Source organism: Macaca mulatta, chromosome 6 (assembly GCF_049350105.2).
Source record: "Macaca mulatta isolate MMU2019108-1 chromosome 6, T2T-MMU8v2.0, whole genome shotgun sequence".
Taxonomy (NCBI): domain Eukaryota; kingdom Metazoa; phylum Chordata; class Mammalia; order Primates; family Cercopithecidae; genus Macaca; species Macaca mulatta.
In genome coordinates this window covers 7,966,863-7,985,734 of record NC_133411.1, presented here as the reverse complement: position 1 = coordinate 7,985,734, position 18,872 = coordinate 7,966,863, and the positions used below count along the sequence as shown (strand labels likewise).

General features: G+C 45.6%; 1 long non-coding RNA gene across 1 annotated transcript in view; it reads right to left on the bottom strand.

Moving 5' to 3' along the window:
• The window catches only part of LOC144341216 (uncharacterized), a 31,895-nt gene extending 27,756 nt beyond the window's left edge, over positions 1-4,139 (bottom strand). Inside the window, exons 1-2 of the long non-coding RNA XR_013418092.1 lie at positions 4,053-4,139; positions 459-573 (exon numbers count right to left, since the gene is read on the bottom strand). This is a non-coding gene — a long non-coding RNA (uncharacterized LOC144341216). The remainder of the gene's footprint in view (positions 1-458; positions 574-4,052) is intronic.
• Positions 4,140-18,872: the final 14,733 nt, after the last annotated feature.

Genomic DNA, 18,872 nt, shown 5'->3' with positions numbered 1-18,872 from the left:
TCTGATACGCATGTGCTTAGAGTGACACACGTGTGATAGGAGACGGCTTCTCTGATACACGTGTGCTTAGAGTGACACACGTGTGATAGGGTGAGATGGCTTCTCTGATACGCATGTGCTTAGAGTGACACACGTGTGATAGGAGACGGCTTCTCTGATACACGTGTGCTTTGAGTGACACACGTGTGATAAGAGATGGCTTCTCTGATACGCGTGTGCTTAGAGTGACACACGTGTGATAGGAGACGGCTTCTCTGATACACGTGTGCTTAGAGTGACACACGTGTGATAGGGTGAGATGGCTTCTCTGATACACAGAAGTGAGGTGGCTTTCTAAAGGTAGATCACTGGCCAGAGTTTTTGAGCTATAAGAGCCGCTCCAGAGACTTCTTTTAAAACAGCAGTCACCACTGGCAGCACGTGTCAGTGACACAGCATGGGCTGCAAACCTTGCTTACTTGTGTGACATATTCAACCTGCTCTATGAACTTCATCTGTCACTTCAGGGAGAAGGGCAACTGTGTTCAAGTCAGCAGATAGTCGGTAGATTAAGCAGCTGCATTCAAAGCCAAACTGGAATTGTGGGGGTGACAAGTGAACACTGGGATTCCTGACATGTTTCAAACATTAGCAGAGATTGTGAAAAAGACCGAGCCAGGGCCTTCTTCCCCCCAGCTGGTGCATGATCACCTACCTCAGCTTTCAGAGGAGCTTGAGCGTTAACTCCCAATCACAAAATACCCCTGAACTGAGAAGGAATGGATCCGCGACGCACTTATGAATCAGCCAGGTGAACTGACTTCGTCCGCGCTAGAAGAGGATCACCGTCATTTTGCAATTTGAGATTGCAAATGATGGTGGATGTAGAAGTATGTTTGAGACAACTTCAAATCTCCATACATTCTGGATTGTTAAAGAATATCCTGAGATTGCCATAAAAGCACTGAAAAGCCTGCTTCCGTTTCCAAGGTCCTATCTTTGTGAAGCAGGGTTGTCTGCAGTGACAGCAACCAAAATGAGATTAGAGTAGACCTGACATAAAGCAACACACTTCAGGGTCACTGTCTCCATCACCCACAGATGGGACCGTCTAGTTGCAGGAAAACAAGCTCAAAGCTCCCACTGTTTCTTCATGATGTTGAGTGGCATAATTATTTCATTATATATCACAATGCAATTATGATAGCAATAAAGTCCATAATAAATGGAATACACTTGAATAATCCAAAAACCATCCCCCAGCCCACCCGGTCTGTGGAAAAATTGTCTTCCACAAAACCAGTCCCTGGTACCAAAAGGGTTGGGGATGGGACCACCGATATAAAACATAAAACTCAAATTTAACGTTCCTGGATTTGTGCACTCATACACACTTTCATACTCACACACCCACCCACACACGCACCCTTACATGGACTCATACACACATGGTTACACATAAGCACACATGCACATACGCCCTCTTGCACACTCACACAACTCTCACATACACACTTAGCCACATTCACATACTCATGCACACTCACACACATATGCACACACACTCACCCTCACACCTCTCTCATATACACAGCTACCCACACTTGGATACTCACACATGCACACTCTCACACCCATACACTCACGCACTCTCTCATGCACTCACATTCACACACAATCACATACTAATAAGCATGTATACACACATGCACACACTCTCACACGCATGCTGTCTCACACACATGCTCTTCCACTCACATGGTCACACATGAATAAACATGTACACGCACTCATGCATGCACACACATACACTTTCCTACGCTCACCCACACACAGTCACATACTAATAAGCACGTACACACATGCACACACTCTCACACCCATGCTCTTTCACACACTCACATGCACTCACACACAGTCACACATGAATAAACATGTACACACATGCACACATGCACACACATGCACTTTCATGCACTCACATGCACTCATACACTCACACACACGTTCACACATATGTACAGTCACTTATATTCACACACTCACTGATTGAGAAAAGAACAAAGAAAAGCTCAGTAGGGTCTTTGTAAACATTTTTCCTCCTTGTTTTGAAACTTTTGTGCAATTTGTATATCTTAAAAGTAAATTTCATTTCTGCCTTACATACCATCGGAATTTCTGTCTCTCAGAAGCTTTAGTTTCTTCCGTATCAACTGAAGGTCTAACCCATTTGTCCGCCGTGGTCACCTAGCGACAGTCCAGTGATGAAGGCTGGCAGCCTGGGGGACAAAGTGCCCCAGGACACCCCCACTGTGATGAGGGCATCAGTGCACTGTGCCCTCCCATGTGATGCTGAGCCTGGACCTGGGGGCCGCCCACAGTGAGTTGAAGGCTCAAGTACAAACCTCTTCTTGACAATGAACAGTTCAATCCTTCATGAGCACAAGAGTCCAGTCTTCCATTTTAAGTTATTTTCTTCTTATTTGAGTCACTTAGCTAGAGTCAAGGGAAGTAAAACAGTGCCCAGGTCAATAGAGACTGTGAGTTCTCTAAGAAACAGTGGGTTCACCCCATTTGTTCTGAGAAGCTCCAGGGCAGGGCAGAGAACCCATGGCAGGGGATAAGTCAGCAAAACCCTTGAACTGTGTACGCAGTGTGCGATTAATAAACAGCCTTAAAGAGCGTGGCTGAAAAGTTTAGTTTAATTAAGGCGCAGTTTAGAAAGGAGTAAGATTTCCTACAAGAGGAGTGCCATGATTTTAACAACAGGGAGGAAGAAAGAAAGGGGGACAGGGAAGGATAAGCCCTTTTGCATAAAGACAATTCCAGAGGATTCTGAAAGAGAATATGTTCATGGCAAGCTAGGTGTGGGGGAAGAAAAGCTAGGACCCCATAAAAACTCCACATTTTTAGCATAAGAAACTGCCTTAGAACACAGTGAGAGACTGCCACGTGCTCCAGTTATCTCTGAACAACGTGACTCCTGCACGTGTCTGCTCTGACTTTTGTGCACGCAGTTCTTTGTAGACAGTGGTTTCCGCACAGGAAGCCCTGTCTCTCTCATCACAGGTGCCGTGCCTGCCTCCTGCAGTCAGGACTTACCACCTCTTCTGGGGCCATGTCTCCGTCAAAGGCCCTTCCCAGGTGAGTCTACTAGTACATCGAGGGCCCACCAAAAGGGGCATTGGAAGCACGAAAGCCAGTTCATGAGGTTTAACTGGAGGCCCAGGAATTTCGGCTCCTGCCACGTCAGGCAGCTCTCATCGCCAAAGTCATGGGACAAGAAGAGCTGGTCTGTTTCCCCAAATCAGGTATTTGCAGCTTCGATCCAGACTGTCCTGTACAATCCTGTTGATTATTCCAGTTGAGGTACACATACTGTTTAGCTCTTTAAAAAATGATATTCTGTGGCATAACTTAAGGTAAAATACAGCAAACATTCTGCATTCGGTATGAAGTTAATGGTCGTGGTGGGGAAAGCAAAACTTCTCCACTCGAGTCTGTTGTAGACCACAAATGTCCAAAATACTTAAGGCAAAATGGAGCTCTCGAACTTCCTTCGGTTTTTCCTTAAAACGGTTAATTTAAAAAAAAAAATGTAAAAACATGCTATAAATAAGATGCAACATAAACTCACTGGAAGGAACTGAAACACTGATAGGCTAAAGGTTTCTCCCAGCCCTGGAAAATGAGAAAGTCTCTGTCAGATGGGCGACTCTGAAAAGCCAGGGATCCCCATCCCCTCCCACAGCTGAGACTACCAGGAGCCCCTCTGGACCCTGGGTCGGCTCTCCTGGTAGCCTCCACTGAAACACAAGAGGCTCAGTGCTGGTTCAGTCTCAGGGGTCACCCTTCAGCCAGCCCCAGGGCAGAGCTCCTTCATCAACGCTTGCAAAGCTGTGGCACTACAACCAGGACCAGCGCTTGATAGGAATAACCCTGTGGAAATAAAGGCAGCCATCTGACCCCTGCACCCACTGGCTACGAGCAGGCTACGAGCAGGCAACTAGCAGGCTCCTAATCTAAAACCTAAATACAGCAACAATCACAACAAAATGTGTGGGCACACACACCTTGTGTCTGATTTAGGACAATCTTGCTATGACCACAGAAATCAGAAACTTAGCACACCCATGGCAGCCTCTCTTGCATTGCCAGACAAAAATAAGAGGACAGCGGGCTGCCTGGTTGATGCAGGAGGGGAAATAAACAGCCCAGGACTGGCTGGTGATCCATCAGCAGAACTGGGTCAGCCCAGCTCATGCAAAAACGCTGTGCCAGCCTCACTGCCAGACAAAGAACAGAGCCTCAAAGTGGAGCAGGCCCCCAGGTGGCCACCTCGGCTGTCCAATCAAGGTCAGAGGGGCTGGGCAGAAGGGGCGGCTGCTGGCCAGGTGGGATTAGCTGCTGGCCCCAGGCAGCAGCAGAGATCAAGCATGGGGGTAGAGAGGTATGTTTCCAGCATGCAGCCTTCTGGAGCCAAGATGTTCTCCCAACACCACTGCTGCCTGCAGTGCATCCACAATTTGGTTTCCAATTTTTCTGTACAACAAAATTAAGCTTTAAAAAAAAACATAGACCTTTGTGCTAGGTTCTGTTTAAGCTACTGGAGCACTGAAAGGATGACAAACTTATCAGCACTTTTCAATCCAAGCAGAGCCAGGGAGCAGCCACACACACACACATTCATACATGTGCACACACCCATCACTCACACATGCACATACTCACACACAGACACTCACTCATGCATATGCACTCACACTCATACACATGCCCACATACATGCTTACACAAATTCACATACTACTGACACAAGCACCCATAGATACATGTGCTTACATACTGACACACATGCACACAGACACACACACACTCCAGTCCTTCCTAAGTGCCAGGCCATGGACCAACCCCTCCCTCTATACCACACAATCTCAATCTCCAGATGAGGAGCTCAGTTCCTTCTAAGCAACTCCCTTGTGACTCAGAATTAGACACTTGAGGACACCTAATCCGGATTCCAGGAGGCAGTTCCTCTTAGCCAAGGAGAAGATAAAGCTGGAGAGTTTATGCAGCAAAATCAGGATAAAAACTCAGGTTTCTGGACTTCCATCCAGGGCTTTCTAACAGACCTTAGAAACATGATGAATAAGGAGGCTGGAGACTTCTTACCCATTTAATGCATTTATTGAGTGCCTTCTGTGTGCCAGTCTCTGTGACAGGCACTGATCATTCAAAGTGGCATCATCAACACAGTCCCTGCCCTCTGGTAACTCACCTTCCAGTGGAGGAGACAGACAGACACCATAGAATGAAGGTATGGCATTCAGGAAACCAACTGTCTTCCTAATAATAATAATAAACAGTTTCAGCTGTCAAGCGGCTTTGCCTTTTGACTTCCCCTCTTCTACCTGCCTGGAATATGGCTGTAGTGTTGCTTCAGACTGGAATGAAGGTTACTGCCAAGGACAGAGGAGCAGAAAGACAGAAGGAGGTGGGGACGTCGATAATGGGATCAGCCCTATGCTTCCTCCCTCCAGGCTTCTTGCTACATGAAGAAAACCACCATTTCCATGGTGAAGCTGTTGTACTCAGCCGTCAGCCTCATGTAGGCAAAGCCATCCTGGATAGAGAGATTGTAGCCAGCTTGAGTCTATGGAAGGCATTGATTCCATTCACGGTCATGCTAACAGAGCCAGGCTGAGCAGAGAATAAAATTCCACATCCAGAATAAGCGTCCATGCAGTTAGGAGAGAGAATTTCCCCCACTAAGATGGAAAGGGTCCAGTGGAATCAACCTGCCACCAAGTAAACAACTGCCCTCTGAGATACAGTATAAGCCTTGAGGGAAGACTGTGAAGAAGCTTGCAACGGAAAACAGGCTGGAGACAGACAAGATCCAGGGGGTTCTAAAGCCCTCCCACAGCAGGTGCTCTGTAGGCGTCTCAGGGTAGTGCACGGCAAATGGATTAACTCCACACCAGCATCACCTTGCTCAAGAGCAGTGTTCCACACAACGCCTGGGCATGTGCGTGCCCCTTGGCTGTCCTTGTCTGTCCAAGTGTCTTTAGCATATTCTCATACTTAATTCCCAAGAAACTGCTTTTTGTGAAAGAACTTATTAGCATTGCTCTGGGCTCCAGCACGTCCATAGGAGATGTGCCCTGCATCAATATCAGGCATTGACTCAACTCCAGAGCCGTCAATTCCCCAGGCCTCTCTGTCCAAAATTACAAACGCCTTCTTGAGAGAATCTCATTAGTGCTGCTATCTGGTTCTAATAAATCAGCTGTGGCTGTGGGCCAGGACCGTGTATCACAGATCAGGGTGGGTACTGGGGCTGGTTGCCGGATGTGGGGGCAGTGAACACCACACCAGCACCACTGGGGTCCGGGGAAGAAACACAGTGAAAGTTAGGAAGAGCCACTCTTGGCCACCTTCTTAGAGCGAACCATTGGTGTTTCTCCAGGGAACTCCCCATTCCTCCCTAAAGTTTCTCAATCACAGTCGAAATGATTGTCCCACCTGCACACGCTTCCTCATGTCGCTGGTGAGAACCTCACATGGGGAGAGGTGCTCAGAGGAGTTCCCGTCCCCTTGTTCTCCACCCCCATCCCCGCCATCCTTCTGGGAAGGATGCTCTGGAGGGATCGTTACATCTTAAAACTCAGCCATAAATGCCAAAACACAGGAGCAGTATTTTTTTGATGAAACAGGCATATGTTTTTTTCTACTATTTGGATTGGTGCAGGGAACTGGAGAACAAGCATCAACACGGAAGAAACCCATTTCTGAAGCCCTTGGCCCCTGAGAGCAGGCAATTAACAGGCAGCTTTGCATAAGTACAGCCCAGGCACCAGGGTGGCACGAGAGATACCACCCATGTCTCGAATGTGACGCGTCCCACAGGAGGGAACAGCGAGCTTGGGCTCCAGGCTGCACTGGCAGGAGTCCTGTGGTGGAAGGAAGCATGCGTTGGATGCTGTGTGATAAGAGAGTATTCATTATTTACTGCTGCATAACAAACTACTGCAAAACTTAGCAATTTAAGGCCACAAACATTTTTTATCTCACAGTTTCTATGGTCAGGAACCCAGGGGTTACTCTTGATTCTAGAACACAACTTGGCTAAGCAGTTTAGCTAAGGTCTTCCACAGGCTCCAAGCAAGGTGTCAGCAGGGGTTGTTGGCATTTCAAGGCCCCCCAGGGGGTGACTCTTCCAAGCTCATTGGTATGGTGGTTGGCAAGATTTATTTCCTTGTGGCCGTTAGTCAGAGGCCATTCTTGGGTTGTTGCCACCTGGGCCTCTCCGAAGAGCAGCTTACCAAGTGGCAGCAGGATTCATGGAAGTGAGCTGCAGGATTCATGGAAGCGAGCTACTGGAAGAGCCAGAGTGAGCCGAGCACCATGCAAGCCCTGGCCTCCCGTAACCTGGCCTTGGAGGTGACGTCTCACCACGACTGCCTATTCTGTATTTCAAAGGCAAGTCTCTAGGTCCAGCCTTGAGACCCTCACAGAAAGGGGTTTATACCAGGGCATGAACACAGGAGCAGGGGTCACCAAGGCCTTCTCAGAAGCCAGCAGTCCCCAGGGGTGATCCAGGCACAGGCCCGAAGAGAAAACATGGGACACTCATGGAATCAGAGCCAGGAGTGCAGGGGAGAAGCAGGAAAAGGAGAATGGGGAGAACAATGCACCAGTAGGGGCCTGCAGAGAAGGGAGCCGGGGATGCCGGGTAGCGAGCTGCCAGAGTCACTGGGAAAGACTGGGATGGAAGCTTACTTCGGGTTCACTTTTGTCTAGAACCACAAAGACACCAGCAGGCCTTCCCTCCTGCTTCTCCTGAGGATCTGTGTGTGTGCCAGGAGTGGGTAGCCATAGAGTAAAACTGCCCTGATGTAAAGACAATGTCTAATATCACAGAGAGAATTAAGCATTGTGTATTAGTCAGAGTTCTCCAGAGAATCACAGCTCATCACAGAGAGAGAGAGGGAGGGAGGGAGAGGTGAGAGGGCATTTATTACGGGACTTGGCTTACGTGACTGTGGAGGTTGAGAAGTCCCGCAATGTGTGTCCTGCAAGGTCGAGTCCCAGGAAAGCCAACGGGGTAACTCTCAGGCCAAGGCCAAAGCCCTGAGAACCTGCGAGGGGCAGGGAGTGACTGCTGCAAGTCCTGGAGTCTGAAGGCCAGAGAACCGAGAGTTCTGATGTCCAAGATCAGGAGAAAATGGATGTCCCAGTCCCAGGAGAGAAAGGAGAGAAAGGAGAGAAAGGGAAATAGTGAATTCACCTGTCCTCCACCTTTTTGGTCTACCCAGGCCCTCAGCCGGTTGGATGGTGCCCGCCCACACAGGGTGAGGGCAGATCTTCCTTCCTCAGTACACTGATTCAAATGCCAGCCACTTCCAGAAGCACCCCACAGAGGCACCCAGGAATAACACCCTACCTGCTATCTGGGTTTCCCTTAACCCAGTCCAACTTACACCTGAACTTAACCATCACACCCGTTCTTCGTTTCCCAGGGCTGCCATAACAAACTCAGAGTTCCACAAACTAGGTGCTTTTAAAAACAGAAATTCATTTTCCTGCAATCCAGGAGGCCAGAAGTCCAAAATGGCAATGTCAGTAAGGCAGTGCTCCCTCTGAAGGGTCTAGGAGGCTCCTTCCTCACCTCTTCCTTGGTCCTGGCATAGCTGGCAATCCCCAGTGTTCCGGGGCTTGTGGCTGCATCACTCCAGCCTCTGCCTTCATCTTCACACAGCCTTCTCCCCTGTGTCTCTCTGTCCAAATTTCCCTCTTCTTGTAAGACACCAGTCATTGCATTAGGGCTCACTCCTATGTAGTATGGCCTTACCTTAACTTGGTTACATCTGCAAAGACCCCATTTCCAAATAGGCCATGCTCACTGGTTCTGAGGGTTAGGACTTTAACATACACTTTTGGGGAACACAACTCAATCTGCAATAGGCATGGAGTAAAGAAGTGTAAACATCTGTTGCTTTTCTTCTTTAGCCTCTCGTCCTATTTGGAGAAGCACTTGGGGTCGTGTGACTTGGGGCGACGTGGATGCCTTATTTTTGGCACAACTATGATTTTATAGTTTAGGGGGTCAGGGTGTTACCTAGAAAATAAGGAAGGCAGCCAACTCAGGAGCACCGTGATCTCAGATAAAAGAGTTCAAGGGACCTTGAAGTATCCTTCCTGGCAGTCTGGTCTTGGAGATAAGTCAGTCAAAATTTAGGGGCTAAAGCCTGCTCGGTGATGGGACTGGGTCTTTATTTCTATGCACTGGGACCTGGGCTGGCTTAACCCAGCCAGGATGTGATTCTTTACACCAGCACCCTTCATCTGCATCTGCTGACACCGGCATGCCACAAACACAGCCATTAACTGGAGGTAAGAAGACGAGGTCCCCCAGTGCTTCTAAGACACTACCATAAATGGGGGTGGATTGAGGAGGGAAGGAGGGATTGCGTTTACAGAAGCTTTCCTCAACTCATTCCATTCTTCATGGAAAAGGACACAATTTCTCTTTCCAAAAACCTAAGCTGCTTAAAAGTAGATGTCAACACTGTCTTCTGTGTTCAGTGTTCTTTGTATGTTGCTTTCATATCCATGCATAATTACAAATTTAGCAAAATTCACAGACAGTAGTCAAAGTGTGGTAGCACCATAAAGTTCTACAATAACGAACTGATGATAATCAGCCTTAGCACAGTCCTTCCCCAAACTCCCTGCTTCTTCCATATCTTACACAAGTTGCAAGGCCACAACTAAGTTCCGTTTTCCTCCAAAGTTTTCCCAGATTCCAAGCCATATTCATCTCTCTCTTCTATACACTATCTCTTCTGTAAAAGAGAAGTTGCCGTTGGTCACGCATTGTTCATAGTGGCTTTGTTTGAATAGCCTCAAATCTCAGAAACAGAGAAATTCTTTACATTTACTCGTATGACTCATGGTACTGAGTACCAGTAATTGGTTAATACACCCTTATTAATTGAATGAACAACAGTTGATTTCAAAAAGAAAGAAGCTGGGAATTATGTGGGAGGTGTTCAGTCTAGAAGGGAATAAGAACAGATTCTGAGCAGCTGCACTGCTGGTCCTAACGTAGAAAAAACAGGGAGGGTCCACTTACCCTGGAATTTGACCAAGATAGAGTGTGAGTCTAGTGTTAAGAACTGCAAGTACAAAGAATATAATATGCATATGTGCCGTGTCTGTTATTCATCAAAACCCAAGCTAGATTATCTCATTAGAACACTCTTCCTGAGATGCAAGAAGCATTACCCAATTTCCAAGATTTGTGATCCTGTACCTTAAATGTTGTTAAAGGGAATTCCAAACTTAACATATTAAGAATAAAAAGTTGAGTTTCTTATCAAACAGATAAAGTACAGATCTGTTTTTATTGTATTCAAACTCAGAGAGAAAGACAATCAATACGTAAATAATATTTGGTTTTGTGAAGGTAGAGAATTTTGTGCAAGACATGTTCCTGGAAAGCGTATACTACCAAGAACAATGTGTTTGCTTTATAAAGCTGAATTAATAAATACTTATTATTGGGAAGTTTCTGTTGAGTATAATTGACTACAGTTCAATCCAATTATTATGCAAGTGAAGGGTTAGAGCACTAAAATTCACAATGTGAAGAGATAAAAACTGTTTCAACTCAATTATTCAATAGCTAACTAAGCATTTCTAGATTATCTTCTCTGTTATTCAACCTCTCTTTTGCCTACTTCATTTCTCTGCCAAAATCACTATTAGAAGTGGTAGTAAAGAGGAAAGCAAAGAATCAAAATTCAATTAACGTCCTTTAAGATAGAACTGTCCTGTAAATGGGGCTTTGGAAGAACAAGCAGTGAAGATAGTGGTTTAAACTGTGTTTATAAATTTGTTAATTGCAAACCTTTATCACTCCTAAATCCTGGCTTACACAAATATTGTTTTCCAAGCCTACTGGAAGAAGAAATATTTTTATGCAAAGAAGTTGGCCTCACCCTTTGTTCATTCCCATCGAAAAATAAGAAAGCTTGATCCCAGGAGATATATGAATTAGACTGCAGGTAGCAAAAATATAAATTCTAAGTGACAAAAAAAATCCAAATTATAGAACAAGTAGAAAGCTAGAAAAAAATCTTCGCAATTTATTTCACAAGAGCTTATCTTCTCAACACATAATGAGCTCTAATAAATCTTTAAGGAAAAGGTCAAAATGCAATAGAAAAAAATGGGCAACAGATATAAGAGAGTTTACAGAACAAGAAATACAAATGAAACATATAAAAATATTCTCAAATCCATCTTTCCATTTCTCACTCAAAACACGGAATCATTCTGGACTCTTCCCTTTCTCTCTCATCCCTAACACGTCCAAGACCTTCTTGGCTTCATCTTCTAAAAGGACCATATCAACCTCTTGTTTGGATTACTGCAATTCCTAACTGAGCTCCCTGCTTCCATGCTGTTCCCTTCTACAGTTCTTTACAGGGCACCCTGAGTGACCCTTCTAAGAATGTAACAGTGCATTGGTTTCCTTTTGCAGAGTGAAAGTCAGAGCCCAGTGGCATAAAGGCCCCAGTACATCAGTGCCCTGTGGCCTCTCTGACCTCCTCCTGCTCCTCCTCACTCCCCTGCTCCAACAATCCCAGTCCCTTTGTTCTCCTTCAAGCGTAATGTAGAGGATGGCATTTCCTAAAGATGACAGCAACAATATTCCCCTGTGATGGTTCGTTTTAAGTGTTCACTTGGTTAGGCCACAGCACCCAAATTTGGTCAAGTACCAGGCTAAATGTTGCCATGAAAGTGCTTTTTAGACATGAACATTGAAATCAACAAACTTTGGATTAGCAGATTGCTTTCTGTAATGTGAGGGAGCCTCATTCCATCAGTTAAAAGCCTTGAGAGCAAAGACTGAGGTCACCTAATGGAGAAGGAATTCTGCCTCCAGACTTCTTCAGATTGGAAGTGCAGCATCAACTCTTCCCTGGGGCTCCAGCCTGCCTTGCAGGTTTTGAACTTGCCAGCCCCCACAATCATGTTGGTCAATTCCTTAAAATAAATAAATAAATTCCTATCTCATATATACATATATATAAGTTTAACAGGTTTGTGTGTGTGTGTGTGTATGTATGTATATGTGTGTGTGTATACATATATATATGTGTGTGTCTGTATATATATATCCTATTGGTTCCATTTTTCAGGTAAACCCTAATACATCTCCCAATAATATGACCTTGTCATTACCCTGATAAAAGAAGTGGAGTCTATGCCACCTCCCTGGGCATGTTCCTGTGTCAATTTAGGAACATTTTCCATCAGAATGTTCTTTGTCAGGAACTAGCTAGCCTGCAGGGAGTGATCCAGTGTCATGGAGAGACCACAGGTAGGTGTCCTGCTTAACCGTCCCAGCTGAGCCCAGCCTTCGAGTCATCCCAGCCCAGGTGCCAGCATGTGAACAACAAAGCCTCTGGAAAAGTCCAGTGCCTGCCCTCAAGTAACCCAGATTCCCAGATTCCAAGATTCAAGTCTTCTCAGCTGAGGCCCCAAACATCAAGGTGCTAGAAGAGCATCCCCACTAAGGCCTGTCCAAATTCCTGGCCCACAGAATTCACAAGCATATGAAAATGATTGCTGCTTAACCTCTCAGTTTCAGGTTGTTTGTTATGCACTGTTGATGAGCAGCACGAATGCTGAGCAAGTCCTTAAAATATGACTCTTCACTGCCTGTGTGCTTGCTATCCTGTCTTCCTGGATCTCCTCCCTAGATTCCTTTGTGGTCTCTTCTTCACCCTGGTCAGGTCTCTGTGCAAACATCAACTACTCCAGGAGGCCTCCTTCTCCCCCATGGAAAATACAATCCTCCACCTGCACTCTTTAACTCCCTTCCCTGGTTTGTTTTTCTTAGGAGAACTTATCACCATCGTATAGGTATGTATTTCACCTATTTGTTCTTCCTTTCCCTGTCTCCTCTGACTAAAATGTCAGCTGGATGAGAATAGGAGATTTGGGGTTTGCTCTGTTCAGGATTGCATCACTAGCACCTGGAACAGAGCCCAGAGCACAGTCAGTGCTCAACTAATAACAGCAGAATGAACACACAAATGAATGAAGAAACTGCACACATAAGAGAGCTGCAAATTAAAACTCCAGTGGCATAAAATTTTTTACCTATCAGATCACAAAATTTGCACATGTGGGTAATGCATTGTGCTGGTGAGCATGTGGGGAGACAGGCATTGCCATATTTTGCTGGCGAGAATATTAATTGGGGAAAATTATTCAAAGAATGATTGGACAGTGGAATTCAACATTTTAAGTACACATAAACGTTGACCTAGCAAATCAGTTTCTAAGAACATATCCTACAGACATACTCATACATATGTACAGCAGTGTATCTATGAGAATATTCAGGGCAGCACTTGTTTGTATGAGCAAAAGATTCAAATATCAAATGATCTTCAGTAATATAATTGTTAAATAAATATCAGAATATTACTGGTAAGAAATGTATGCCACTGTAAAAGATAATGTTGAGATTCTATACTGAAATAGAACTTATATAGAATAAGCTCCGAAGGAAGCTTATTGTCAGGGAAGGAAGCAAGTGTATGCTGTGTCACCGATTTAGCTATAAGAGGTGGAGTGTCTCCAGAAGGATGTAACAGACATAAGCGAATAACAGATTGCTTCTGGGGATGTGAACTCAGCAGCTGGCAGACAGGAAGGGAAGAAGACATTTTTCACTATATTGACCAATTTATATTTCTAGAATATTGTATTATGTGCATTTAGTTACCACTGAGGGAAAATATCCATTTAAGAAAAGATAATTTGCCAGATATATTTCCTCTTTAATATTCTTCTAGAAACTGTGGTCACGGGTCTATGCTTCCCTTCGGCCTGCCTCAGTGACAGACTAAGCACAGTGCTCAACGTCCTGTGTTCAACTGAAGGAGAGAGACCTTTGATATTTTTCTCAGAGACAGACCCATGAAAGCTTACCCATAAATCCTCATAGCCATCCCAACCAATGCCAAGGAGTCAGCAATCCATGAAATAAGCAATAAATGCTTTAGTAAAACTTGTAGCAATAGGTGTAGCTCACAAGACTGCTTTCAATATAAAAAAAATTGGGGTAATCTGCTGCTTATGTTTTCACAGCATAACTTGTGGGTCATTTCACCTGCTGATGGTTACTTTTAATAAATAGAAATGGGGCAGTGAGAAGCATGAACCAGAAATTACTTTCATTTATATTACCTTTGGGGGCTTTCTTCATCAACATTGTTAAGCTAAATAAAATAAAGAAACATTTAAAATGCATTACATTCAAGACTTTTTGGTCTACAAAATTGAGTAAACAGTATTTAAGAGCAAAGATATTAACTCTAAAAAGGAAGCATGATACATTACTTAGTAACAACGACTATTATGTCTTATCTTTCACGGAAATCTTCAAGAGTTAAGACATGTAATGAGTATCATCCATGCAACTGTTTCCAACCAGTGTCTAAACACATTATGAGGCTAAAAAAATAAACCCGTAATGAAAGAACTCCAAAAAGAGTCATCTTCCAGGTGGGAGTCTCCATTTCTTTCAACATTGGTTGAGTAAACATCACCTAAACGACGCTGTACCACACACATCCCTGGACCTCCAGCAGGTCACAACCCAGAAAGGGAGGGAGACTCTAGACAGATGACTCCAGTGCACACTCAAAGTACACAAGTTGAGGGGTAGAAGCGGCTTGGAAGGAGGCTGCCTAGTCAGCCTCCATGGAAACTCAGCCTTTGACTTGTGCCTGGAAGAAGGAGGAGATGGAGAAGGAAATATTCTTCTGGGAGGGAGGAGCGTGCAGGATGAATGAATGTAGCACAGTTAATCTCTAATGCTCCTAAATGCCAACCCCAGGAAGTTGCATGAGAATGAAAAATCATCTTCTGCCCATAACGAGTTGAATGGCACCCCTAAAAAAGATAGTTCCAAGTCCTAAACCCCATATCCATCGATATGACCTTATTTAGATATAGGGTCTTTGCAGATGTAATTTAAATTAAGGATATTGGGATGAGATCATCCTGGATTTAGGGTTCACCCTAAATGACCTGTGTCCTTATAAGAAAAAGAAGAGGAGATTCAACACAGAGACACTGGGGAAGGCCCACATGAATACAGAGGCAGAAATTGGAGGGATGCAGCCACAAACCAGGGACTGTGGAGGATGGCCGGCAGCCACAAGGAGTTGAGAGAGGGGCCTGGGACAGATTCTCACTCAGAACTTCTGGAAGGAACCAACTTCTAGACTCCAGAGCTGTGAAAGAACAAGTTTCTATTGTTTTAAGCCACCAAGATCATGCTAATTAATTACAGCAGCACAGGAAACTGAGAGACTGCCTTTTATGCTGACCTTGATATTGTAAGTGTTTCCCACAGGGCCTGCACTTAGAAGATGTTCAGGAAATGTTGAACAAATGACTGCAATGTGTAGAAGCAAATGGGCAACAACTGGAAAGAGACAGGTCAAGTCCAGGTCGTGCCAGATCTCAATGACATGCCCTGAGCTCATTCTGCAAGGCTTGGATTAAGGAATTGTAAAGGGATGAAAAATGCATCGGGCTGGTGGGAAGACATTACAACAATGAGTAAGCTGGTAAAGGCAGGAGGTCCAGGCAGATGCCTATGACAGATGGGAGGAAACTTGAGTTGGGCAGTGGCAGCAGGCGTGGATACCAGAGCCCCTAAAAATAAAGCTGACTGTCTGGACCAAGCTGGATGATGAAGGAAGAGGGAGGACCTGTCCACAGGGGACTGAGTGGTTTGAACACATCGAACGCATCTGTCAAAAAAGGAAAGGAGAATATTGCAGTTCAAGACAGGTCTCAGGCCAGGTTTCCCAGAAAACAGAACCTGAGGTCAAACCAAAGGGCTATTGGATCTGAGGAGCTGTGATTCCAGGGTGGAGAGAAGGAGGAGAAGGGAGGAGAGGCCGGGAGAGAGGGAAAGCCAGTCCAACACGGTGCAGGGCTGTGCTGCCACTGTTTCACAGAGAACCGGGTACAGGACCTCGCTGCCCTTTGCCACACAGAGGGACAGAGCCGGTGCCTCGGGACAGTTCTCTGGAGCCAGGAGGGGAGAGGAAGTGTGGAGTGCACTCCCCCTCTCCTGTCTCATGCTGGTAGAGTGTGTCCCATGGACCGTAACTCCCACATGCTAAGTTGTGCTACCGGTCCCCTCCCGGCAGCCGCTGCAAGTATCAGATCCTGTGTCCAGGACTTCCTCAGGGTCAGGAAGTGGCAGTTGGAGCCAGCGCTGCCCCAGGACAAGAGGGTAATGCACACGCCCACCCTGGTGGAGGCCGAGGAAGGGGCAGGGCCGACAGAAGAGCAGTGGCAGCTGTCGTGGTGGCCAAGATCAGGCTGTTCCATGAGCAACGACCAGGGTCTGGGACACTGGGAGGCCAGGCGAACTTGAGAAGACAGCCATCTTCTAAGTAGTCCCAGATCCAAAATGCAATGTGATGCTGGCAGGTCTCGCTCACCTGTGCATTTTTAAATCTTCCCGGCTCTATGAGTAACTTGATGGTTAATATTGTCTGACTGATAAATTTCTAACAAAAACAAATTTTATCACTGGAGAGGAAAGCCAAAACTCAATCTCGAGTCCACTGATAGGACTGTGTAACCATTTTCATGTATATCATGATTTACTATAGCACTGACTATGGGCCTGTCTCTTATGGGCGTTACAAATATCAACTTGTTTAACAACCATCGTAAAAGCCAGCCTGTGTGGTCTCATCCTGGCTGCAAAGCCCGTCGCCCCACCCTGCTATGCTGTCTCTTTGTTTGTTGAACTTTTTGCTGATAGAACATTTGTATCATCTTGGCTTTCCGTGGGGGAAAGAAGTGCATGCCACAGGGTGGGCCCACATTTCCACCCGAGATACAGGCATTCTGATCATGTTTCTCTCCTCTTGCCATTAACCAGGGGCCAGAGAATTTGTTTTGTCTCAGACTTTGAAAACTTTAAGATCAATTAAACAAGCCGTGAGTTTGGAAGCATGACAGGTGAGTTCAGCTTCTGAAACATGCCTCGGGCTGAACTTGAACAAATGTTTCCAACACGACTTGGAACTGTCCACAGCAATTCTGAGCCACGATCTTCACAGTCGAGATGTGGACTCTGCAGTCAGACTGACTGATTGAATGTCAGCTCTGCCCCTTGCCCTGCACCACCGGACAAGTAAGCAACCTCTGCACATCTCAGGTGTGGCACCTACAAAATGCAGTGCTAAGTGTAGAGACTGCTCATAATGACCCAGCACCAAATGGGTTAAAACATAAAATGCCCAGAATGTTTAGTACACAGTTTGGCTCTTACAATAAACATCTGCTGCACTGATACTATTTGGGTAGGAGGCTCCATCTAGGTAGGCTCTGAGGATGGGCTGTGCACATCCACGTCCTGACACCTGCAGGCATTGGGATCCTTCCTTCCTCTCACACCACATTATCACTATATGCAGATGCAGTTCATTTGGTCTCATAGCCATAGTTCACCACAATGAGAACTTAAATTCTGCCATTCCCGGAATTTCTGTGTATCTTTTAATTATTTTTTTTTTAATTTGAGAATCTTAATTTGGTGACCAGAATGGGCTTGACCACAGCAGAAGGATAAAGTCTAAAGAGAGTGAGGACACCCCCCGCTTCATTAATCATTCCTCCACTCAGCCCCCAGCATCTCCATGCCTGAAATGCCAATTGGAATTCCCGTTGCTTTCTAGGGTTCCCACTGCCAATAAAGTGATCGGCTCACCTCTGCTAAGCAGTTCTGCCTCCATACACAACTACACTCCCTGAGGCCCTTGGAGCCTTGATCATTTGGGGTTTATATCAGTTACTGATGCAAACAAAATGTAAGTCAAGCAAGACAGAGCACTGGAGCCCGGCAGGAGCCTGGTATCCTCTCAGCCATTGCTGCTGTCCTGCCAACAGCTGGTGCCTGCCTCGAGACGTTTTATGCTGCCATTGGCAGCAATTCCACCAGCTGGCATATTGACGAACTGATAAAACAGATCGTATCAGTGGGAAGAGCTGGAACTTCCTCCATTACATTTAAGCTGATGTAGCCTGTTTGAGCTGTACATATACTCGGCTCAAAAAAAAGAGGAACCACGTAAGACCACATATCTGCTGTGAAGGATGAATTGTTGAGAAAAGACTAAGGGCTTGATGGCCTATACTCCCACAGGTCTGAGCAATGCATCATATGAGGATTTTTCTGGAAATTTCTTTGTTCAAAGATTAGCAATATTAGGACCATTTATTCTCTTGCTGCACAAGGGGACTTCAGACAAAAGACTTGAAGAACATGGACAAAGAAATGGAAGCAGAGAGTCTGGGAGGATCTGCCGAGAGCTCAAACTGGGGTGTGGGCTAGAGACTGGGTCGGGGAACAGAAGAAGAAACATCATTGGGTCTTACCTTTTTTTTTCTTTTCTTTTTCTTTTTTTTTTTCTTTCTTTTTTTTTTTTTTTTGAGACAGAGTCTCACTCTTGTCGCCCAGGCTGCTGTGCAGTGGTGCAATCTCGGCTCACTCCAACCTCCACCTTCCGGGTTCAAGCAATTCTCCTACCCCAGTCTCTCAAGTGGCTGGGATTACAGGCACCTGCCACCACCTGCCCAGCTAAATCTTTTTTGTGTTTTTAGTAGAGATGGGGTTTCACCATGTTGGTCAGGCTGGTCTCAAGCTCCTGACCTTAGGTGATCCGCCCGCCTCAGCCTCCCGAAGTGCTGGGATTATAGGCATGAGCCACCGTGCCTGGCCAGGGTCTTATCTTCCTGCAACCCTGAAGAACCCAAGCAAAAATGATGCA